Raw genomic sequence first — 25,958 nt, forward strand, 5'->3', positions numbered from 1 at the left:
AGTGCAATCAGGGGCAATGGAGGAATGAATGATTTGGCTATGCTAATCTTGTTTGCATGGCATTGCTTGATGGGCAAAACGGAGACCTTAAGAATTACTAACACATAAGGGAATGTCATGTAACTCTGCCAGTGGCAGCATTGCTAATGTATGACAGTTAACAGCGAGTCTCTGGAAAATACCTGCTACTTAACTGACTGTGGCAGCAGGTGTTAATGCAGTGATGCATTCCTTTTTGGGACAAGATGGTACTGGGTTTGAATACAGCTGTAGCCAATACTTTTAATTACTTTTGCTTTACCACTGGTATGCAATGCACACCATCTCGCAATTATGCATTAAATAAAAGAAATGGGGATGATAGGACAGGAGTGAACTGGGGATGCTAAAGTCTGACAGTTAGTATTGAGACTCAAGAATACACTTGCTACTTAACAGACTCTGTGGTGGCAGGAGTTAATGCAGTAATACATTCTTTTTTAAGGCCAGATGGTACTGGGTTTGAATACAACTGAATAAAACACTCTGAGTACTTTCATATTACCATTGGTGTGCAATGTGCACAATCACACAATAGTGCATTAATGAAAAGAAATTGTGAAGATAGGACAGTGGTGAAATGGGGAGCAAGCAGGGGGAAGAACAAATGGAAAGCAATACAGTAATGTGCAGGAGGGAGGTAGGAAAGAACCATAGCTATCCATTTCTTCAACACTAAAAACTGATATTTGCAAAATATTAGCTGAATTTTGATTATACTCTCCAGAGAAAGGTCTGACCACAACACAATCAAGTTGTATAGCCAACTGGACTGAATCAAGTGTGTCAAGAAGACACGTGTGAAATGGAGAGATATGTATGGGACAATAAGTTTTTGTGAAACATGTGCCCTTTTTTTTTTTTTTTTTTTTTTTTTTGAGAGAGAGAGAAATGTTGGGGAAGGGACGTAGGTATGTCTGTCTGGGTCTGGTAAGTTGGGTAGGTAAGGAAACAATTGCAGACAGACAAGACAAACAAGACAAGACACAGGGACAGTGATTAACACAAGAGGTCAGTGGACACCATGGATGGGTGAGGGTGGGGACATCCAGGATCCATGGGCATCAAGCTGGTTGACACTGAGAATATAGTCCTTATCCACAGGGCTGTCATCAGTGTCACCTCACTTCACTACTGGCTGGAGAGTTCAACATCTCTTCCTCCTCTTGGTTCTATATAAAATATGTGAGAACAGCCTCTCTGTTTGGTATAGGCATGCACCAACAGTATGGCACACAACCTTATGCACCATCCAGGACAGTTCAGCACAAGTGATAAACTCACAACCCCTGTCACTGCTCTTGGAGGAAACCACTGGCCTCTCCTGTGGGACAGAACTTTCTGAGGGGGCAGGTAGTGCAGGGGCAGCAGAGGTGCTGCTGCCATGTCAGTTCCCAGACATGTTGGGCAATGGTGCCAAAGGCAGGTGGATCCTGTGGGGCTAGCCAACCCTGCTATGCTGTGGAGCATTTTATGATGTGGTACACATGGATGACATGGACACATTTTGATAACGCATACAAGAAAACTAAGAAAAGAGATGAGGGTTAGGGTGACGGAGAAAAGAGATGGGATTAGTACCTTCATATGTAACATACAATGCATAAATAATTATTTAACTATTACCTGAACCTTTACTCTTAATAACATTACTTTTAAGACTAGCAGCTCCTAACAGATGCACACTAGACTACAGACTGCAGCAAGTGCTCCTTTAAATGTGCATATATTGCACATATCAATGTTACAATAATCCAGATTACAGTTTACAGCAGGGCATGTGTGTCACTTTTATTTTAAACCTTTAAGTTACAAACCACTGAAGAATTAACAGTTATTGTATAGTTGGGAAGTGTGGCATTTGAACCCATCACCTCTGACTAAAGTCTAATATTGTACTGTTGTTTGTGCTACAGACTGATGCATGCATACTTGCTTTTACAGTTGAGATATGCATGCTTAATTTGATACAACTGTATAAAATACCAAAAAAAAAAAATCTGTCTGACTTTTAATGTTACAATAACATTACTCTTCTGCTGCATGCATACCTCGCTCATCCTCGCCAGTCTAGTGGCAGGGGTCCTATTTTTCACCAGTGTGGAGGATAATGGTGGCACTGGTCACAGGCTGGGCCAAACTATCCCAAGCCTCTAGGATACAGAATATTCACCCTGAAGCAACCTAGTACTGTGGTGTTTTCATTAGGATTCCAACAAAAATCTGGGACTCCTGGACTCTGAGCACTAAATCTGAAACCCACTCCACAAACACCTTCCATGTCTATTATGGATCAAGAGCAATAGAGAATGACTTGTTTCCCACCAATTCCAGTTATCATGTTTACTGGGAATGTGCACACTGTTTGAAATTATTGCGCACTGCAAACCATCATGCAAATATGGTGCCCTATGGTAAGCAATGAGCAACAGTGACAAGCAATGCATTTTCAAGGTTATTCGATGTACATGCAGTTGCATATGTGTGTTTAACAAATATGAAGGTCATGTCAGTCCAGAGAGCAGAAAGATACTTAAAAGAGCATAGTACACAGTATACCCACAGTCATACATTTGATAATAAATGTGATTATACATACATAAATAAAGAAATAAATAGCGAACAATATTAGTGTTTCAGCCCTCATACATATAATTAATAGGAGCTACCCTATGTCAAGTGTTATAAGTGAGAGTGACTATAATGGGAAGTGGAACAAAAGTAAAAGTGTATGGAATATGCTGTATTTGAACCCAAGACTGTGCATGACAGCCCCACACTAACACTGTTACTACAAGAGAGTTGAAATAACAGCTGTTTATGTTTCAGTTCAATGCTATAAACTGCAATGTCACAACAGTAAAGCAAAGGTTGCACACGCTGTAGTAGAACCCATGAACATCTGTATTCCAGCCCTACACTTATACCTGCTGCCACAGACAATAGCATTAAGTGAATGTATCGGTTTCTGTTTTTGGCTGTCTACTTTCTGGGAGTCTACGTATCCAGTAAAAAAGGAAGAAATACTTCAAATGAGGAAAATCAGTCTGACATGCACAGTAGAAAATGTTAGTACACAAGACATTTCTACGCCAAGTCTGGATTTCAACTCTCACTCCAATATACCTTCAGAAAACAGGATGGGTGCCTTAACCTTCTTTGCCACACAAACAGCTTTGCAGCAAAGAACCGAAGTCATTCTTCACACAACCAACTGCAATAGAATGTACACCGGTATCAAACCAGTGCCACTAGACAGTGTTTACTGAATTTAAAAGTTTCTGTCCCCGTGTATGGTACAAAATCACTGTGTAAGTTTTTTTTTTTTTTCCACCAAATCTTTGTCTTCTGACAGTGTTTACTGAATTTAAAGTTTCTGTCCCCGTGTAGTACAAAATCACTGTGTGTATTTTTGAATTCCAAATGTATAAACTTCTGTTATTTATACATTTATTACATTTAGATATTTGGACTACTGCACTTAGTGATCATACCATCTGTTATGATTGTTGCTTGCAAATGCCATTCTACGTCATTGGCCTTAAAATGTTTAAGGATATTAACTGGGAATAAAATGATATGCAGTTGCCAACAACTAAAGGGTAGGCTGGATGGCACAAACAAGCACTGAATACTCTTTTCGGGGGAGCAAAGGTGAGTTACTGTTATGGCACATACAACGGCATGCTGCTATTTTGAGGGGGGACAAAGCTAAGTTACTGCTGTGGCACAAACAAGGATACGTTGCTTTCGTTACACTCCTTGTTGTGCATCCTGCCTGTTGGATCATGCAAGGGTTGTGAAGTCAGAAACTGCAATCTGTATCATTACTTGCTAACTTCTCTCTCATGATTTTCCAGTACAAACATATGGTGCTAAACTGAGGTCATGCAGTGATCATCTGTAGCTTTGAGAAGCATGGTGGTGTGAATCTTTGATGCCTGAGGCCTACTACTTACTAATGAACACATACAAGTCAAATATGTCTCTGCTGTCACATGTTAAGGTAATTTCTGTACAAATCTCCCACATTTTACTTGCTTACCGTACCAAGTGATGAAATACAAGGATATGTAATATTATTATTAAACAATACACTCCAGGTTCAGGACTTGCCCTGTAAAGGCAGAAGTTGCAACTTTGTTACTTCAGGGCTGACTCTGTCTGATGCAAGCAGTACACAGCCAATACATAGGAAGTTAAAGTTGTGCGAGTTGCCTGGCATCAATGTTAATATATATATGCGAGTAGGAGGAAGGTTTTAGATCCCCAAGTGATGAGTGAGTGTGCTTTGCATCATCTGTTAATAAATGCAAGGGCATACTGAGCATGACTGTCTGCCTACACTCACAGCAGCTGGTGGTTCCCCCTCTGACTCACCTGTCTGTAACTGAGGTGACCTTGGCATTGGTAGTGAGGTGTGTGCCCCTTCCCTTTGCTGATCCTACTGCAACTGTTTCCTTAGGATTACATTCTGTAGCATGGCAAATACTGTAAAGATTTCTGCACGTGTCCATGGATTGTACTGCAGGGACCAAATGCATATAGGCACCGGAACCGTGACTTCAGTAGCCCAAACACATGTTCTATGACATTTCTGTTTTGAGAGTGTTCCTCATTATGGTGTTCTTCTGTGGGTGTGTGCACATTTCTGGTGGGTGTCATAAGCCATGCTTCCAGTGCATAGTCTGTGTTACCCAGTAAATGACTCTGTGGGATATCCACCCAGCAAATATCTCGTACAGTTGGGAGGTGTGCCAGATATGTGAGTCATGGTAACTGCCAGGGTTGCTAGCACACCAATTCAAGTTTATTCCCTTGGCATTGTGGGTGACTTGGCAGCTGATAGAGTGGTAGCATTTTCTGTTAATGTAGAGCCTAGACAGCTAATGAGGTGGTGCCTTAATTTCAACAGGAGGGAAATCTATGGCAGCCAGTACTGCAGAGTAGTGCACTACCTTGTAAAACTGTTGCATATTTCTGGACCTCTCCTTAGAGCTATGGGAAAAATATATGTGCTCCCTGGCATGTTGGAGCATAGCTTCCAGGAATTGGTGGAGGATCCTGGATGCTTATGCCTGTGACATCCCCAGCATGTTGCCTGTTGGTCTCTGAAATGTACCTATAGGTAAGACTCTAAGGGCTACACTTACTTTAGTTTCCACTGGGATGGGTTCCCCTGGGTTGGATTTGGCTCCGAGTTGAGAGCGGCAGAGATTGCAGTTTCTGTAGTGTGTCCCTGTCCACCCTGCAGCACTCTACAATTTCCATGTCATGTAGGGTATAATAAGTTAAATGTGGCCTGAAAACATTTACCTGCCTCAGCCTAGGCCTATTGGTGGCAGAAGCATCACTGGATTCAGCTTCTAGCACATGCAAATGGATTAAAGCAGCAGCAGCCCCTAACATTCTGTCTTTGTTCATAGGTAGGTACTAGGCTATCGACCCAAGGGCCTATGTAAGCTTTGCCAACAAGGTTCTCTGGCTTATGCCACCCAAGAAAGTTATTTTCCTGTGCCACTGTCGAGCAGAGACACAGAAGTGATCCCTGGGGTGTATTTCCTATTTCCCATCCACTCATCAAGATTTTTCTTGAAGAGTGATAATGAAGAACTTTGCTAAAATAACCAGCCCTTGCAAGTCTCAAACCCAGACCCCTGCACCCCATAGCCACTTCAAGTTACCACTAAGCCATCTGAGCTGTGTAGACTTTTGGTGCCTGTACTCCAAAGGTTTTTACAGTTGACATGAATGCTTTATAGCTTGTTGAATAGCTCCACCCTTTTGGATCGGTTGATTAGGATGCAATTCAGGTGCTTATGCTGTAATTAATGTCTGTGAAATGCAGAAAGACAGATGCAGTCCATTAGTAATCTACACCGTTATAAAAAGGCAAACATGTAGATAGCTTAACGGATGGTTAGGAGAGTTATATATGTTTGGAAAACTGCAAAAAAAATGTTTCTTCAGGATATTTCTGTACAGAGGAGTACTGAACTTCAGCAGGTATGCTCCCATTTTGTCATCTACATACTGTATATGCTGGAATGTATTTAAGAATGATGTAAAGCAAAGGTTTTTACACTTTCATCCGTATGCATTAATTAGAAGTATACTGAAGGAATGAGCATGTTTGTCAAGCCATTTCAGAGGTACACGATTGACAATACATGAAAATGGAATGCTGTGTGATAAATATGTACAAATGTTTCAGGGACAGGTCCTTTGATAGCACTGTTAGCACTTCAAAGATGTTTTGTTAGCAAAATTGGTCATTTGCCTGTTCTTTTGTGTGTATGTGGGGGTGTGTGCAAAGATGAGTTACTGTTATGGCACAAACATGGATATGCTGTTCTTGTTACTCTCCTTGTTTGCATCCTGCCTGTTACTATTTCACATCTGTGGACTGTTTTACGTTTCTCCAGTGGGCAATACTGACTGGCTACCTTTTCTGTTTCATCTGGAAACAGTTATTTTGTAGTTATGTGATATGTGCATTATACTTCTGTTGTCTTTTAGGACACATACAAGTATGCTACCTAGGCATGTCAATCCATGTAGACCCCCCCCCCTTCACCAATGGGGAAAATCAAATAATCATGGATGGGTTTTGGCAACATGGTGCTTTTCTCCTGGAAAGGAGACTGGGAGACATAGCACACCAGATGCAAATATGGCAGCAAATTGTCCAAAATGTGAATGCTGAGTGGCCATAGCAGAACATACAAACAAGTGTGCCACAGGGCAACTGAAATAACTACTACTGCACCCAGGTGAGCAGCTGCAGTGGGCCATGATGAAATGGCTCCTGGTGTGAGCCTGCTAGGGAACCCCTTACTAACCTGCAATGAACAGTTCTTGGCCAATATCAGAGATCCAGACAACTCCCAGGAGACTGCAGGACAGCATGTATTGGACATGGGCACAGCACCTTCCAAAACAGCAAGCATGCCTCAGGAGGAGCCTCCAGGTAGGCTTGTTATCTGAACAGTTGAATATTGTTGTACAGTAAAACAATTGAAATCAATAATTTAATTCTGTGTCACATGTATTTTTGTGGGAGGGATTGAAGATTGCTACAGTTAGGCTGGAGTTGTCAGCCACATTCCTGTTGACATTAGGCTTAATGCACATATAAAGGGGTAAATGTAGTATCCCCTGTGTTGCTGTTAATTGTGGTGATGTTGCTCTTACCTCTTGCTTAACTTCTTCCAGAACTGTTTGGAGTACAGTGAAGTACATCTTCTGCAGATGGTAAGCCAAATATTTTATATCACTACTGCTGAGCAATTTAAAGAATATTGTAGTGTGCGATTTTGATCTCAGGCCTGTGTGTATTGCTGTTTGCTCTGTAAGAGTGACAACACTGCTAGTTTGTTAGCATATATTGCACTATAGTACTGCAGGTATTAGGGTTTTCCTGTATTTCATGCTTTTTATCACAGGTGATCATGACAGTTGGAGTGTGGGCCCTGTGCCACCTGATGTGTGTATCAGCAGACTGATGATTATGGTGGCCAAACTGAGGCACAGTCAGGTGGTACAGAGGTTGAATTTGATAAAGAGGTTGATATACAGTCATCACCTGAATTTCCATCAGAAATGGCTTATGCCTACCCAGTCCACTGAGTGCACAGATATTGGGCAGGTGGAGCGCGAGGACATTTATCAGACAAGTGTGGGTACTGTGGCTTCAGTGCATATTAAGTCAGGTTGCAGCCAAAGTGTGGGCAAGGTGCCATATGGGAGGCTTGATAGGGGAGCTCAGAGGTAGTCTGCTGTCCCTCCTCCACCTGGAGCAGGTGTCACTTCCTATGCCACTCAACATATGTTTAGGGTCATCATGGATGCACAGGCATGTTCCCATAGGTGCTCCAGACAAATGTTCAGACTTCTGGATGTGGCACAGTCTGACATGCATGACTGCCTCTACTTTGTTGCAGATTCACTGGATCAGATGAATGACACATTTGAATGAGGAGCGTCTGTGGTGGATCAAGGAGCATCTGTCATGGAATTAGCAGTGTCTGTGAAGTAACATCTGCTGGGAGGGGAATGGCATACTCATGAGAGCAGGTCAGCCAAAATTGCTGTCAGCCAACGTGTCAGTGCCTAATCAAGTTCCATAATGGCAGTACTTCCACTGCTCCATTAGTGTGTGCGCTGTCTACACCCAGATGTGGCAGGCCATAGGGTCATGATCCGGTGCATCCCAGTGAAGGTAGCTCTTCCAGCAGACATTTTACATGTTCAGGTAGTAGTACTGCATCTGACCTTGGGTGTGGAGATGCCAGTGCAACTCCTGGCAGAGCCAGTTCTCATGGTCTGGGATGACAAAGATGAACTGCCATCGCTACCATGCATTGCTCACACCTGTTAAACAGACCAAGACATAGAGCTAACGGAGAGCTTGGCTGTATTCATGCAGACATTCACCAATTTCACCTGGAGACCCCCTACAGACACACAGTTACTCATTTTGTCTCACTGGCCATTTGTTGTTTTATCCCAATGCCTGCCTCCTTTTTACTCACACACACTCACTGACCTTTTGTGTCAGCCTCGACAACCTGCCTCCCTCACTGTACAAGTGAAAACTGCCATATCCCTGTTTTCTATTTTTTGGATTCAGGGATACAAAAGCTGTGTCTGATGATGCTCAGGGTGTGTAGCTAACAGTGCTTAGTATATCTGCATTTGTGTTGTTGACCTGCTCATTGTATCTTTAATTTATATTGGCCTTGGAAAGTTAGAAAGTTGATAGCATCAAAATTTCACAACTGTATAATGAGTGTTCTTGTAAGTGTTTTAAAGTCAAAACTGCAATGCTTATTACTTTCTAACTTCTCTCTTTAGTGATTTTCCAGGACAAATGCATGGTGCACATCATAAGTCATGTCATCATATTCAGATACGACAGCACTGTAGTTAGACCTCATCTGAACAGTAATACAGTATAATGATCGTTTTGCATGTACCTCAACAGACACATGCAGCAGCTGGAGACACCACAGTGCTTTCTCGGCAAGATAACACAGTGCCTATAAACCATGCCATGATGTATGTGGATAGATTAAAAGCCATGTCACTGTAATCTGTCTAGTATAGGATGAGTCATGTCTGCCTGACCTCCAGGCCAGTGTCTTACCATGCCCTAGTGGGATGACTGCATATCCAAACATCTGATATAGCTGATGACATCAGCAGTGTCTGTTGAGAAAATGGTAATGTGTCCCACTTGCTCTGGTAAAAGGTTCTCTAATATCAGGCCAGAGTGCAAACACAGACACACACACACACACACTTGACTGCAGTAAGGATAGAATCCCCATCCAAGAACACAGACTACAGAACACAGTACTTAATGCAAGCACCATGGCACAAGTCTGACTTTTGCAAGACTGCAGCTGAACCTTTAGTACACGACATGAGCAGGACATGTGTGAGACAAGATGTTGGTAGGCCTGCAAAGGTTCATAGGTTCATATGAGGCTACTACCATAGTGGCCCTTGGTTCGTAGGAGGTTATCATGCTAATGGCCCTAGGGCCTTTTCAAGCCTAGCAAAGTTGTACCATTGTTCCTGACAGACCAAGATATGCAGTCCATATTTGCGAATCCAGGATCAGCACTGATTGGAGTGACATAGGTGAAACCCCAGGGTAGTTTTACAATTTCCCATCAAATTATTCTAGTTACCCCTAAGTAGGCTTATTGATGAGCTCAGTTTCACATGATTTAGGAGTTTGTTCCATAGCAGTGGCAATCATTGAGTGATATATCTGTCTCTCCAGCATGTCCTACTGATGTCATAGGCTAGGATAAAGTCCCTACAGAGAGCGAGTCTTGCCCCATTTGATTTTCAGAGGTGAACATTTCCATTAAGGTAGGGTTTGAGTGTGCTCTGTAGGCCAGGCACAAGTTGCCTCACAGCAGTCTATACAATATGGAGTACAGTGGCAGGACCTTCAGTCTGTCTATGTAGGTCATGTGTTGAAGTCCCTAGATTTTCTTCGTGAGAAACCTCTTGGATGTCTCCAGCTGATGCAGGTGTCTGGTGCAAATGGAGACATTATATTCTATAATTGATCTGATGAGGGATGAGTACAATGGATTGAAAACATCCTTAGTTTTGGATGCTATGACCTTACTTAAGAGGTGTGTAACATAAAAGTCCTTTCTTACTACTATGGACACATGGTGATACAAGTTGACATTGCCTTCAACCAGCATTCCCAAATCTCTCACCATTGTGTTGGAATTTAGGGGGTACCTCTTGGCTTAAAGGGAGAATAGTGCATTTTTTGGGGATTTAGTTTAAGTCTGTGGCTTTGGCAACAATTATTTATGTATGTACACCCATTTTGTAGCATGCTGACATCATTTTGGTGATTCAATGATTTTGCAGTTGTCAGTGAACTTTGTGAGCCACAGGCCATCTGTTATCACTTGAATTCCTAAGAAATAGATTCCAAACAGTAAGAGGTCCAGCACAGACCCTTGTGGAACACCACTGGTAACAGGTCTGCTGGTAGAGGTGGAATCCAAGTATGACTGTATGTGTTCTGTTGGTCAGCCAGTTGGCTACCTAATGATGTATAGGTTAATCCCCAGCTGGGTGAGTTTCTCACAGATTCCCGAGTGGGGGATTGTGTCAAAGTCCTTGGCCAAGTTGAGATAGGCTGCATGTACTAATGTGCCTTCATCCAGGGTTTTGGTGACACTTTTGTAGAATTCCATTAAATTTAACAGGCATGGTCTACCCTTGACAAAGCCAAACTGGGTTGGGTCAAGAGTTTGAAGGTCACCAATCTCCTTGATGGTGAGGTCCAAGATGATTCTCTCCATGACCTTACAGATAAGGCTGGTCAGGCTTATGGGTCTATAGTTCTGCAGGTCAGTTAAGGGACTCCCTCTGCTCAAGAGGACTACTGTTACTGTTTTCCACACTGCCGGGACAAAGCCAGTACTTAGATTGTGGTTGAAGAGAGTACCCAGTGGTTCCATTAACTCTTGCTTTACACCATTAAGTAAGAAGCCTGGGATGTTATCCTGTCCCATAGCACCTGTGTTTTTGGCCTTGGTGAGTGCAGTTATGACCTATTCTTTGGAGATAATAGGTAGAGAACTGGTGACAGGTATGCTTTGAGGTATCACTGCTGGAGATAGGGGTGTGAATTTTTGCCAAACGTCTGCTAACAGGTTGGCCATGTCCTCAGGTTCAGTATGACTGGTACTGTCCACTATGAATTTGGTGCAAAGCTGGGCCTTCCCTTTTACATTACAGACACAGCTAAAGAATGCCTTGTGATCATCCTTAGCTATGAATTTAGTTTCGTAATTACATTCTTCTGCTGAGACTGTTCCTCTAATTCCTGGACATCGGTTTCTTTCTTATGTTGTATAATCTATTTATGCTTGCCATCTGTCAAGGCAGCTTGTTTTTTCATAAGCATGTTTTGATCCATTCTGGTACAGCTAAGTCTACACACTTGTAAAGCTGTTTTTACAGAGCAATTCTGTACACCTCGATATAGGAGTCCTTACTGTCACTGGTGGCATGATTTCAACTATGCATGCCATCACTTAGAAGGCTATAGTTTACTTTGGAAAAACTTTACAACTTTTTAGATCCTGGAGGGGGGGCAGGTACAATTGTTACATTGAACGTGACTGAATTTATGGTCAGACTTTACCAGGGAGAATCTCACACATGGGTGGTATAGGGATCTCTCATGTTGACAAGTACTAGGTCAAGGACATTCCATAGCCTTGTGGGGGTGTGGACTAACTGTTCCAGAGCATTTGTGTTAAAGTGCAGGAACCATATGGTGAGTGTGTTTGAGTTTATATATGTATCCAAATCGATGGAAGGATAGTTACATGTCACCAATGTCTAGGGTGTTTGGCTGTATTATGAGTGACCCAGGTAGGTCCAGAAAGGCAATGTGTGATTTTCATGGTTCATGTTGATGGACCTGTAGCCAACAATGACTTGGAGGAGGGTCTTTCATACAGTTAGTTGGACTTGGAGTAACTCTAAGAAAATTATACTGCTTAACTAGTCGTAACGGGTATTGATCTTTCATGAAGATGGATACTCCTTTATTTCTTTCACATTCATTTTGCGGCATGAATGTGTGGAAGGTGTTATAGAATGGAGGACTCTCTGCGGCCCTAAACCATGTCTGTCATTACACAAACATAGACGTCTTCCCAAATAAGTAATGCTTCCATTCAGTGTAGTTCATAGGTAGGTAACTAGGCTATCTGCCCTAGGGCATTTATAAACCTAGCCAGAATGTGTTGGATTTCGCCTCCCTTTTAGACTAGATTCCTGAGCCTCTGTCCAGCAGGGCCATAGAAGTGATCCCAGAAGCAAATTTACCATTACCCATCCACTCATCAAGATATCTCTTGAAGAGAGTCAGTGAGGGGCTCTGCCTTACATGGACTGGGATTCTATTCCAGAGTGCGGGAAGCCTTTCGGATATGAATCTATCCCTCCAGCATGTCCTTTTTATCGTTGTGCTAAGGTTTAAGTTCTTGGAGCATGTAGCTCTAATGGATCTGGTTTTCTTGAGGTGGAGCATGTCCAACAATTCCGGGTTAGACATGGCCTTGTATGTCAGGCAGAGATCACCTCTGAGTAGGCAGTAGCAACAGAGTAGAGCTGGAGTTTCTTTAGTCGAGCTGCAAAGGGCATCTGTTTGAGGCCCACAATCCTCTTAGTGAGGTATTTTTGAAGTCTCTCCAGCTGTTGCAGGTGTCGGGTAAGGTACATCCCAAATGGGGCATTGTACTCAATTATAAGCCTGATGAGTAATGAGTAGAGGGGCACAATGACCTCTCTAGATCTAGATGTGAATCCTTTCGTGATTAGGTGGGCTATATAGAAGGTTTTTCTAACCACTTTGGCAATGTGATTGTCAAAGGAGAGGTTACTATCTACTTGGGTCCCCAGATCCCTGATTACTTCTACCATAATTAGTGGATTACCTCCTATATGGTAGTTTGCGGGCACTTTGTTTTCCCAAAGGGGATGACTATGCATTTTTCTGCATTTAGCTTGAGGCCATGGTTCTGACACCAGGTATCAGTCTCCGCAAGGCCCTTCTGGAGGATCCTTGTGTCAGCCGGAGAGTCGATTATGGCTCCCAGTTTGCAATCATCTGCGAACTTGGTCAGCCACAGTCCTCCCGTGTTTGCCTGTACCTCAGAGAAGTATGTACCAAACAAGAGGGGTCCCAGGACTGATCCCTGTGGGACACCACTTGTAACTGGTTTAGAGTCAGACATGGCACCCGCGACTCTGACCATGTTAGTTCTATCCCTGAGCCAGTTTGCAACCCATCTTGTGACATATGGGTTGATATTTAAGCTGGTAAGCTTATTTATGATACCAGAGTGGGGTATTGTGTCGAAAGCCTTTGCGAGGTCTAGGTAGGCTGTGTGGACTACCTTTTCCTCATCTAAGGCTTTGGTAACTGTTTTGAAGAAGTCCACTAGGTTTAAGAGGCAAGATCTTCCCTTAAAGCCAAATTGGGTGGGGTCCAGTGTTTGGAGGTTCCCAATGTCTGTTTAGGAGATCCATGATGATGTGCTCCATAGTCTTGCAGACCAGGCTAGTCAGGCTTATAGGGCGATAGTTCACTGGATCCGTTGTGGCGCCACCTTTGTGGAGCGGGACCACTGTTGCTGTACGCCATTCTTTGGGTACATAGCCTGTGGTAAGGCTGAGTTGGAACATTGAATTCATGTGAGGGTTTAGTTCATTTTGGAGCTCGTGTAAGACGCAACCCGGGATACCATCTGGTCCCATTGATACTGTGTTTTTTGCTTTGGAGAGGGCTGCTTTCAGTTGTATGTCTGTGATGTCTGGGGGACTGCATTCTTCTGGGATAGACACAGGCCCTTTTGGGGGGGATGGGGGGGTGAAGTTTGCACTGAACCTGTCCACCAGGATTTTGGCAATGTCTGTGGGTTCAGTGTATTTTGTGCCATTTTGCACCAGCTCAGAGCAGATCTGTGAGCTGCCACCCAGATGTTTGACGTAGCTAAAGAATGCCTTGTGATTATCTTTAGAGTCTTTGGCGATTTTTCTTTCGAAGCTGGCCATTGATGACTTTATGAGGGATCGAAGTTTCTTTGCTAGTATCGATCAAGGATGCCTTCCCTTTTTGGGATTTTGCCTTGTCATGTAATAGTTTCCTCCTTCTGTTCTATAGCTTATTTATGGCCAGGGTCCACCAGGCTGGTGGTCTGTTCTTGGAGGAGTGAGTCTTGGTTTTACTTGGGATGGCATGATCCATGTATTCCTGTAGGTGCTCATAGAGTGCATTTGTAAAGGATTCTGCAGTTTAGGTAGCATTTTCCATTAGCCAGGGGGCTTTGAAACTTTCCACCTCAGTCTTGAGAAGTGTGAAGTTTGCTTTTGAGAAATTTTTCACAGTGGTTTCCTTGGCTGGCGGGTGGGGTCGGGATGTGGATGTCCATTGTGATAAGTTTATGGTCTAATCTTACCAACGAGGGATTTACCTCTGGTGTGGAACATTGAGCCTCCATGTTGGTGATGACCAAGTCCAATACATTGTCCCCTCTTGTGGGAGTGTTGACTAATTGTTCCATGGCATTTGAGTTTATAAACTCCAGGAACCATTGGGCAAAAGAGTTGGGACTTGAGCAGTTTTCCCAGTCAATGTTTGGGTAGTTGAAATCCGCCAATATCATGGTGTTTGGTGAGACTTTCATATTCTCGAATGTTCTCAGGAATGCCGTGTGAGGATCCTGAGACAAGGTGGGTGATCTGTAACAGGCTATGAACTGAAAAGCTGTTAGTTGCACATGGATGGTCTCTGTTACCTCATGCAGTGCCACTAACCTGGAGGTGTGGGAATCCTGGATGAAAATGGATACTCCCCCACCTTTAGTATTCCTGTCCAAGTTCTGGGGCCGAAAGGAATGGTATGAGTTGAATCCTGGTAGTGCTGAGGTGCTCTCTGGAGCCTTGAACCAGATTTCGGTTACTGCACAAATATCGATTTTCTCCATACTGAGGAGTGCCTCGAGTGCGTGCATCTTGAGGTTTAGACTTCTGGCACTGTAGCATTACCCTTAGTTTTTTGTTTCTGGTACTGTCTATGGTTGTCTTCTGATTTACACTCCTATCATTACGCAGCATAACCTTGAGTTTGTCTTTTGAGGATATTTTGACATCAAGAATTTTGTTCTTATGACATTCCCTAAAAAAGGCACTATGGGGAGGCAAGTACCCTGGCCAGTAACTGAAAGGAAAAAGACCATCCCTGGCAAAGCAGCATGGTCTGTCAACCATATCATCCCAGGCTGACAAATACTGGATCCCCCTGGACTCACCAGTAGCTAAGCCAATTGTTGAAGTCGATAATTATTCTGTTTGCATTGAGGCATCATCCTGGGTGAAGGTAGAATGCTGCTTAGGGCTATGGACATGCTGGTCTGGGACAGATAATCTGAGAGCTCAGTCATATCTCTCTTTATATAGTCCAGTGAGGTAGGTTTCAAGTCATTAACTTCAACATGGAGTATGATACAGGTGTAACTATGCTTGTTATTGAGAGACTTGAGTGCATGCATGACTTTGTGGATCCTGGCACCCGACAGGCAGCTGGCAGTAACTTTCTCCTTGTACAATCTGGTGAGGGGGACATCTGTGTCTCTCACTATGGATTCACCTATGACAAAGACATTAGTTTTCAGGTGTTTTGCCTTAAGGGCTTAATGGCCAACACACTGATACATTTGTTTTTATGTATAGTGGGGGTTCCCTTGGGACTGTAATGTGTGCAGAAGGTTTGCATTCATGAGGTATCTGTTTTTTTGTTAAACTTCTGTTTACTACCTCTGCACATGTGGGGTTATGTTTTGTGCACTTTTGTCTTGTACTCTTTTCATGTATGTGATGTTTGGAGGACCTGCATTATCCCAGTCATAAACCTCTATTTTTTTCCAATTGCTGCAGTTGTCTATTGAGGTACAGACAATAGGGAGTCTGGTACTCAATTAGTGGTCTGATAAGGGTGGAGTACAACAGAGCTATGACCTCTCTGGTCTTGGATGTGATGTCCATGGTTATGATTTGTGTGATGCATAATGTGTCCCTCACCACTATGGACATATAGTGATGAAAGTGTAGAGTGCTATAAGTCTCACAACACTGAGCTGAGAGGGGTGCTATGCATATCATAATTAGCAGGGGTACTTCATTGCCAAAGGGGACAATGAGGCATTGTTTGCTGCAAGGTTCAGTCTATGATTTTGGCACCAATCATTTGTCTGTATCAGCCCTTTCTGTAATATGTTACAGTCATTGAGGGAATCTATACGAGTGTGTCCAGTTATTGTGGACTTCCTTTATACCATTACTGAAGACCTGGATGGCAGATAACAGTTCATACCACTTATGTTCAGTTATCCAAATTGACAATATCTCCTATTCATGTCTCATAGTGAAGATCTCCCATCTGAGAATTATGCCATAAAGTACTAGATGGTGAGCCAACTGGCTCATCAGAACACGCACTCTCAAAGTTGGGGATGGCACCTCCACCACTAGCTCACTCACCAGTGGAATACCACAAGGATCTGTGCTGGACCTTCAACTGTTTGTGAAATACTTGCCTGAAGCACAGGCAACAGTAGATGGCCTGTGGTTTACCAAGTTTGCAGATGGTTAACTAGATGCACTCATATAGTGTCCCCCAATGATGGTAACATATCACAATAAGGGATGACACAGACTGATTGGTGACAAACTCATGGACTAAACTTGAAACACACAATAACTCACCTTTGTCAATGAAGTATCCATGCTAATTATGATATACATACAAACCCACTAAGCTCAAACACAGTGTTGTGAGACTTGGGAGTACATATTGATAGCAAGCTATACTTTCATCACTATATGCCCATAGTGGTGAGACACAGTCTGCATTGTGCACATTATACATATGGACATTACATGCAAGATCACGGTAGTCATACCTCTGCTGTACTCTACCCTTATCACACCAATAATAGAGTACAATGCTCACATCTCTCTGTATAACACCAGACTCTGCAGCAGTTGCAGAAAACACAGGGTTGTGCCAGGGAGACTCCAAGGTCTCCAACCATGACATACATGGAAAGACTGACATACCTGTCACTGTACCCAGTATCATGCAGGCTGCTGAGACGTGATCTATGGATGCCCTGCAGAGCAGTCTTAGACCGCTTGCCTTCTATAAATGATGGACATCTGCAATTCAAATGGGACAACTATAATTTTCCACAGGGTTCTCAATCTAGCGTGTAACGAACACAACATGCTGGGGAGACAGATATATTCCACAATAATTCACACTCCTCTGTAATATGCTCCCACTGCATCTGAAGTAGTTCTCCTCAATGACCCTGTTCAAGCACAACCTTGACAATTGATTGGGTAATTGTAAAGTCACCTCTGTGCTGGTACCTATGTCCCTCATGGACAGGGCCAGTTGGTGCTGCTCACAAACACTCTGCAAAATACAACCATCCAACTATGCTCAGTAATGCTACATGTGTTTTTACACAGCTAGGTTTCTAAGGACACTAGTGCTGTTAGGCAAGTAACCTCATATGAACCTATGAAACTATGTGCCTATGCAGGCCTCTCAACCTGTTGTCAACCACATGCTCTGCTGATGTCACCTACTACAGGTTCACCTGCACTCTTGTATAAAACAGATTTGTGCTGTGGTGCTTGTGTAACATACTGTCCTCTGTTGTCTGTGTACTTAGGTAGGTAGCGGTTATGTTCTCACTGCAGTGGAGTGTGTGTCTAGACAGCAGAGAAGACATGTGTATCCTACAGTTACTTCGCAAATTACATAGGATTACCAGTATTTTGATACTTGCTCATGGCTACACATCCATTTCATACAGGTCTCCCAAACTCTTATTTCTCACATAGCCTGCTGCTGTCATCTACTATAAATTCACCTGCACTCTTGTATAAATCAGACTTGTGCCATGGTGCTCGCATAACATACTGTATGTAGTCTGTGTATTTGGGTAGGAGTTCTTTTCTCACTGCAGTCAACTGTGTGTGAGCTGTTGCTTGATATTACAGAGAGCATTTTACATTATCTTGTGGGACACTATCATCTTCTCCTCAACAGACAGTACAGTTTTGTACCTACCATAAATGTAGATGTTCGAGGATTCCCTTGCTGCAGTCCTGACAATTGGGTATAGTCCGCGTCCCAGTCGGCCCGAATACCAGAGTATAAGGCTGACGCCGGTCATGGCGCCTTAGACTGACGTCAGTACGCCAGGGTACTAATGCGCATGACCGACGCCATTTCCTCAGTCTTTTCTTGCCCCAGATGTCAGAAGACCCAAAAAGACAAGTCCCAAAACAACCTGCACCAAAAACATGTACAATATATACAGTAATATATACAAAAAATATAAGCATGTAAACTCACCTACACAACCACCCTGAAACACAGAGGGAAGGAGGGAGGTAAATTGGACTGCAGCAAGGGAATCCTCGAACATCTACATTTATGGTAGGTACAAAACTGTACTATGTTCTTCGCCTTCCCTTGCTGCAGTCCTGACAATTGGGTAGAATCCCAAAGCAGAGGTAAGGGAGGCTGGCAAATTATAAAGTAGCAGGAGCTGACAACATGCCTTGTAAAACAGCTGTGGCAAAACCAGCTCTAGTCTTAGAGTATATAGGCAGGTGATAATGCCTAGAGAAAGTATGCACTGAACTCCAAGTAGCTACTTCCAGAATATCCTTAGTTGCCACCCCTTAGAAATGCTGTTGAAGTGGCAGTAGCCCTAGTGGAATGAGGCCTAATCCCAGCTGGAACCTCTTTGCCATGATGGGAATAACAAAATGCAATGCAAAAGCCAATCCACCTAGAAATAGTTTGTTTTGACACAGGCTTGCCCTGTGAACTTAAAGCAAAAGAAACAAGTAACTGCTGAGACTGCCTAAAATCTTTAGTCCTGCTCAAATAATAACGCAATTGCCTGTGTACATCTAAAGTGTGCAAAATCTTTTCCCTTTATTTTGAGGATCTGCAAAAACGTAGGCAAATGAATAGTTTGGTTTAAAGCCACACTAGAAACCACCTTAGGCATAAAGGAAGGATTAGTAATGTAATGATACCCTGTCCTTATGGAAAATCAAAGGGCTCTACTGCCATAAGGGCCTGTAACTCAGACACCCTTCTTGCAGAAGTAATAGCCAACAGAAAAGCAGTCTTCCATGACAAATATTTCAATTCAGCAGTAGCTGCAGGCTCAAAAGGTTGTAGAGTAAGTTTTTCCAACACAAAATTGAGATCCCAAGCAGGAGTAGGAGCTCTACGTGGGGTCTTATATTCTTTGCCCCTCTAAGAAACTGCTTGAACAAAGGATGCGAAAACAAAGGTGGGTCACAATCATAGTGAGCTGAAATTGCTGCAGCATGAATCTTTATGGAAGAGAAAGACAAACCTTTGTCCAATAATTCAGTAAGATATTGAAGAGCCACACTCAAATTAGGCTCTGAAATCTCCAAATTCTTTGCTGTACTCCAAAATAAAAATCTCTTCCATTTTTCTGCGTACACTCTCCTAGTACTAGGCCTTCTAGCTTCCATAATCACATTTAAAACTTGTTGAGGAAGCTGAGACCTACCATGCTTCAACACAGAATATGCCAAGCTGTGAGATGAAGAGATTGAAGCTTGACATTGAGCAGATGACCGTCCTTCTGAGATAACAGATGAGGAATCAGAGGTAAAGGCCATGGAGGCTTCTTTACAAGACTCCTTAGAAGTGGGTACCAGTGTTGCCGAGGCCAATCTGGAGCTATCAAAATCATCCTTGGCCTGTCCTGTCTGACCTTTAGTAATACCTTTGGAAGAAGAGGTAGAGGTGGAAAGGCATAGACATGAAGGTTTTTCCAACTGAAAGACAGAGCATCCACTTTCCAAGCTGTGTGATGAAACCCCTTTGTGCAATACTTTCGCAGCTGGTGGTTTAGTGGAGAAGCGAACAGATCTATGTCTGGAGTTCCCCATGACACTGTCAATTTCTGAAATACATGAAGATCCAGTTTCCACTCGTGGGGATCCATGATTTGTCTGCTTAATACATCTGCTAGGGAGTTCTGTGCTCCTGGCAGAAACCTTGCCTGAAGAGTCAGTTGCAGGCTTAACGCAGTCTCCCATAAAAGCATTGCTTGCCTGCATAGAGGATAAGAATGTGTTCCCCCTTGCTTGTTGATGTACCACATGACAGTTGTGTTGTCTGTCAGAATCAACACCTGCCCTGGAAGAAGTAACTCCTTGAACGCCATCAATGCAAACTGGACTGCTAACATCTCCTTCATGTTGATATGTAGATGCTGTAGTCTGGCAGGCCACTTGTCTTGTATCCACTTTCCATTTAGATCAGCTCCCAAGCAGTGTCCGAGGCATCTGTCGTTAAAATCTGACTCGCCTCTGGCCGGGTCACAGAGAGTCCCTTGTTTAGGTGACATTCCTGAGCCCACCACAAGAATTCCTTTTGAAGGCAAGGTATTATTTGAATGACAGTGTCCAAATCTTGGCAGTGCTGTGTCCATACATTTTGAGATACCATTGCAGCTTCCTCATATGCAGTTTGGCATTGGGAAGCACCAGAATACAAGATGCCATGAACCCTAATGCTTGAAGGACTGTCCTTGCAGTCAGCACGGACTGATGAGATAGTTGATGGAAGTAAAGTGACAGACTCTTTTGTTTGTCCGGGGTTAAAAGGCCATCTGGGCTGCTGTATTCAGTCTCACACCCAGAAAGCACATGTCTTGAGAGGGTACTAGACTGGACTTTATTTCGTTCACAGAATACCCTAGGCATCTTAGCACTGCTATGACATATTCCAGATGCTGTAGAAGGTGTTCCTTTTCTTGAGCCAGAATCAGGCAGTCGTCCAAGTAAGGATAAATTTGAATGCCTTGAAGCCTGAAGTAAGCTATCACTGGAGCCAGAACCTTTGTGAATACTCTGGGCAGTAGATAAGCCAAAGGGCAATGCAGAGAACTGATAATGAAAATCTCCAGTTCGAAACCGCAGATACTTTCTGCAACTTAGCCTTATGGGCACATGAAGGTAAGCTTCCTTGAGATCCAAAGTTACCATCCAGTGATCCTTGCCCAGCAGAGGTAACAGTTGCTGTAACGTCAACATCTTGAACTTGGGAATGTCCAGATAAGTGTTGAGGATAGATAAATCCAAAATTGGTCTCCACGTGTTCCCCTTCTTTGGCACTAGGAACAGGCGAGAATAAAATCCAAGCCCCTTTCTGACACAGGGACTGGCTGAATAGCCCCTATCTGGAGTAACTGAGAAACTTGCTTGTGAGCCTCTTTTCTTTGTGGAGGAGGAACATCTGGCATGCCTTTGAAAGGGGCATTGTGTGGAAATAAAATCTGTACGCGTGATGAATGATATCCAGCACCCATCTGTCTTGAGTGATTAAATCCCAATTTTCTTTGAAAAGAGACAATCTTCCTCCCAAAGGAGCTGCCAGACGAGAGTCCACTGGCAGCTGAAAAGGCAGGTCATTGGTTCTGCTTACGAAAGGACTGACCCCTGCCCTCACCAGAAGTCTGAGCAGGTGAACTGTCTGATCTAGGCCTAAACGAACCTTGAGCCCTGCCCCTACCACGTCTAGACCTACCCCTAGACTGGGAACCATAAGCAGGATATGTCCACCCCTTAGCAGGCCAATTTCTACTAAACTTGGAGGCTGCACCTGCAAAAATCTTTAACAGTCTGCATAGACTTAGCTTTGTCCTCCATTTTCTTTAAAACTGCTTCCACAGGCGGTCCAAACAACACATCAGACTGTAAAGGAGCATCCAAAATCCTGGTCTTAACATGCTCAGCTAAATTCTGATCCTTCAACCATGCATGTCTGCGAAGAACAGAACTAGTAGCAGCCACCCTCGAGGAGGCCTGAACAGCATCAAAACCACACTGCAAAGAATGCTTACCCACTTGTTCAGACACATGAACCAAATCCAGCAATTCTTTACACTCAATACCTTCCGCCAAAGCATCCACCTTAGATTTCAATTGTGAAAGGAGATAATTCTGATATTTCAGCATATGAAATTGACAATTCAACGCCTCATGGCTAGAGTGGAAGAAGTATATACTTTCTTACCCCACCTATCCAAAGCCCTTGCCTCTTTATCAGAGGGTACAGGATTTTTAACCACAGAAGCTTTAACACCTTTAGGCCCCTGAGAAACAGTTTCTGGGTCCGCCCTGGGACTCTTAAACAAATACTTATGAGCTTCGGGCACCCTATAATACCTATCAGGCTTAACAGGAGCAGGAGGCAAGGAATCAGGGTTCAGAGAAGCCTCTGCAAAACATCCTCCACCACATTCAACACAGGAGGAATAGCTAAGGGCCTATGCTGGGGCAAAAGCAAGAATTCCCTAAGCCTTTTTCTGGAGTCAGAGTAATCTTGGCCTTCCCATTTAAAGTGCTCCCTCATGGAGTGAAGAGTCTCTGAAAATGAAAAATCCTCAGGAGGAGAAGCTGAAGGAGTGGAATCATCCACATCAGAATCAGAATAAGTAGGAAACTCTTGCAAGTCTTCCACAGAAGACTCTGAAGCCTGTGAACACTGTTCAAAACTATCAAACTCCTGTTCCACCCTAGGCCTCTTATCAGGTGGGGGCATAGAACCTCTAATCAGAGTAATCAAATCTTCTGCCATTTTAAGCATATGTTTCTTAGGCACAGAGCCCGAAATGCTAGGAGAAGCCCCTACAGAAGCTGAACTTGGCCTCCCTCTAAAAGAAGCTTTGGCAACAGAAGGAGAGGCCCTAACTACCTTGGGAAGAGAGGGAAGAACAGTTACCTGAGAAGCCCCCTCAGCCTGGCCTACCTCCTGAGAGGGCACATCCTGTAACAGTAAAGTATCTGCCTGAGACTCCATAGAGACTCCTGGCAAAACCTCTGGCTCCCCTAAGCCTTCTAAAGGACCGACGTCCGGGACTGCCGGTTCCTCACCCCTAGACTTCACTGTTTTGTCCTTGCGCTTCTTAGATGAAGCAGGCGTCGGAGTATCCGACGGCATAGTATAATTGCAACGCTTCCCAAACACTAACCTAGCACAATCAAGCCTCCTCTTAATAGTGCGCTTGTTAAATCTAGCACAAGAGCGGCAACCAACAACGTCGTGCTCAGGCCCTAAACAAGGTATACACAATGTATGATAATCCCTATGCGGTATCTGCTTCCCACAAGAAATACAGTTATTCACTTTTTCTGACATCCGTTAAATACTGAGGCAAGAAAAACCAAAATGTTCCCCAACGGGGTTACTTAGCCAACTCTGTATTCGGTCTGAAACTCCGGTTTCGGAAAATCTCAGAACGCCAACCTGCACTCGCAAAATTGCTTCTGCATCGGACCATGCGGCAAAAAAGACTGAGGAAATGACGTCGGTCATGCGCATTAGTACCCTGACGTACTGACGTCAGTCTAAGGCGCCATGACCGACGTCAGCCTTATACTCTGGTATTCGGGCCGACTGGGACGCGGACTATACCCAATTGTCAGGACTGCAGCAAGGGAAGACGAAGAACATCTTGCTGATGTCATCAACTATATCACATTTTTGGATATGCAATCCTCCCACCAAGGTAGGATCAGGAAGAAGTCGCTTCATCCTATAAAATATTACAGTGTCATAGCTTTCAATATATTCACATACATCTTGGCATGGTGTGTAAGCCCTGTGTTATCTTGCTGAGTCCTGTGGTCTCTCTAGCTGCTACGTGTGTCTGGTGAGGTACATGTAAAAAAGACCAGATCTCTGGTGTTTGCCAATGGTTGCAGCTCTACCAGTACAGGTTGATTCACCAACTTTCATATGATGTATTCTGTCAGGAGCCAGTTGTTTATCCATCAACTCACATAAGGTTTAATCACCAGCCTGAGGGTTTTCTCAATGATATCTGTGTGTGTGATTGTGTCAAAACTCTAGGCCAGATCACAATAACTTCCTCCAAGCCTATCACATGGAATCAATGTACTATGACAATATCACAGATCATGTATGCTGTGACTCAGCACATACACCTTCCTGATATGGCTGAATACACAGTTCAACACACCCTGCCACACAGTCTGTGTTCTCATACAAGGGTGTACATCAACATGCATCCACCTGAGTTAGGGGAACAGCACCTGCTGCATGCATGTAGAGAGACATCCTGACTCTTCTTGACTGTGAGGTAGACCAGCATGTCATCATGGATCTCTTCTGCATGTACACTAGTAATATTCCATGTTTTTGTAACAGACCTGTGTAAGTTGTTACTGTTATATCAGGTCCATTACATCTGATAGATGTTCTTAAAGTGGTCACAGAGGGCATGCGTGATGACAACAGTATCACTGTGTGGAACATGAACAGGTCAAGGTAATTGACAAAAAGCCACATAGAGGCATTCAATCAACATGGTCATATGTGGCCATAAACAGCTATATCACCAAATGTGTAGGCCAGTGTATAACATATGTAGCATTGCAGTATGTTGAAATGTGTGATGTGACATCTCAGGTCCAATTGCAGTATGTTGAAATGTGTGATGTGACATCTCAGGTCCAATGATTAGGTTGGTACATCAGGGTTGTCTACTAGGCCCCTTTTTGCCCATTAGCTCAGTGATGGACATTACAGATGACATACACATGCTGTGTCCAACTACTGCCTGAAGGAGTACAGCTTGTGTGCTATCATTGATTCCAACTGTGATATTAGTATAATACAGAGTGTATCAACACATACCAGAGACTGCTGCCACAGCTATGACAACACCTCATTGATGAGACACATGGAGGAATTTGTTGAATCAGGAAACAGACACATCATGAAGTATAATGTGGTCATCACAACCTATAATCAGACTTATAGGTATGTGACCTGTGTGCTGGTGTTGAGGGTAAGTGGTACATCCACCAGCATGTGGTCACAGTGATGACTACTCCCTTGAATGTAACACAAGCAATGGATGAGTTAAGGACATGCCCATCAGAGGACATAATAATTTCATGGTTCTCAGCTTCCAGTACACCAATAACCCTGTACAAAGCCCCCATTTTCATCTACCTCCCTACACATTAATCTAATAATACATTTAATATGTGTGGGAGGAAAAGTGCATTCTCTCTAGTTGTAACAAATATTGTTGCAGTGTTGTATTTTTCAAAGGTTTTGTTGACTACTTCTTTTTGGTATGGCAAGGCACTGAGCTTGTCTTTGATAGTTTTTTGACCATTTATCTAACACAGTTCCTTTTCTTAAATTTACAAAGGAAAGATCATCAGAAAGAATTTCTTAGATATTAATAAAAACATAAATGGATTAGTTCAAACTGAAATATATAAGAAACCAGTTGAAACGAATTGCTACTTACACCATGGCAGTATGCACCCACCTTTTACTTTTAAAAACATTATTGTGAACCAGATGTACAGAGTAGGTAAATTAAATACTTTAGCCAATAATATAACTGTCCAATTAAAAAAACATTGGTAGAGAATTTCATGAGTGAGGATACTCTCATGTAAAGGTCACTAGGGCTCAGAACGGAGTAATTCAACAATGTAATGCACACTCAATCTATTTTTGGCTCTACTGTGGAAAATTCATCTCAACTTGAAAGGAGTAGAAATATGCAAAAGCCCCTAGGTGTGTTTTAACTTTTAATAAAAACATTTTTGCTGTACAAAAATTTAAGAAGCATTGGCTTATATTGGATGACTTTCCAGAATTAGCTGCAATAGTTTCTACACTGCCTATGTCTGCATATAAGCGTACAAACTTAAAAAATACCCTTTGTTAC

Source organism: Protopterus annectens, chromosome 7.part0, assembly GCF_019279795.1.
Source record: "Protopterus annectens isolate FY-2018-M chromosome 7.part0, PAN1.0, whole genome shotgun sequence".
In the NCBI taxonomy this organism is placed as follows: domain Eukaryota; kingdom Metazoa; phylum Chordata; order Ceratodontiformes; family Protopteridae; genus Protopterus; species Protopterus annectens.